Here is a 783-nt window from a genome sequence, read left to right on the forward strand (position 1 = left end):
TACTATTGAACCATTTCAATATCGACAAAGTTTATTTAATTCTCTGACATTCCGGCCCTTAGACGCCCAAGGAGACACCCTTATTATTGATTTGTCACAATTCATTAAAAAAACGTTTTGCACTTATAGACCAATTGCCCATCTCAAATAATATAAATATATAATCGCAATGCATCAACAACTATTTTTAAAAAATTTTCTTCTTACCAAAACACAATAAAACCTAACTCCAACTTGAAGGTAGATTTTTTTATTAATTGTGTTATAGTGTTTTAATAAGAAGAATTTTTTTTTTTTAAATAGTGGTTGATGCATTGAGATTATTTATTTTTAGTTTTTGACATGGGCAATTGGTCTATAAATGCAAAAGGTCTTTTTAATGATTTGTGACAAATCAATGATGAGGGTGTGTCCTTGATAATGGTCTTAGGGTTGAAACGTTGGAGAATTTAAATGGATTTTGTTGAGGCCAAAGTGGAGTAATTAAACTTGTGCTATTATTAAAGTTAATCACTCTCAAACAATTAATTAATTAATATATTAAATTAGAAAACTTGAAATTAAATATTCAAGGCTGTTATTAAATATGCCTGGGATGTTACAGCGACCTTTTTGATAAAATCGACTAACTGGAAGAACTATTTTATATAACTAATTATCTCAAAAACTGCTCAAATAGTTTTGATTAAACTCGCTATATCAATGAACAATAGAATAATATTTGCTATCATTTAAGTTTAATCCTCAATGAATCTGTCATTGCTCAAAATAGCATATTTTCAA

This window comes from Halyomorpha halys, unplaced genomic scaffold, assembly GCF_000696795.3.
Source record: "Halyomorpha halys isolate HHAL.00 unplaced genomic scaffold, Hhal_1.1 Scaffold253.1, whole genome shotgun sequence".
NCBI classification, from domain to species: domain Eukaryota; kingdom Metazoa; phylum Arthropoda; class Insecta; order Hemiptera; family Pentatomidae; genus Halyomorpha; species Halyomorpha halys.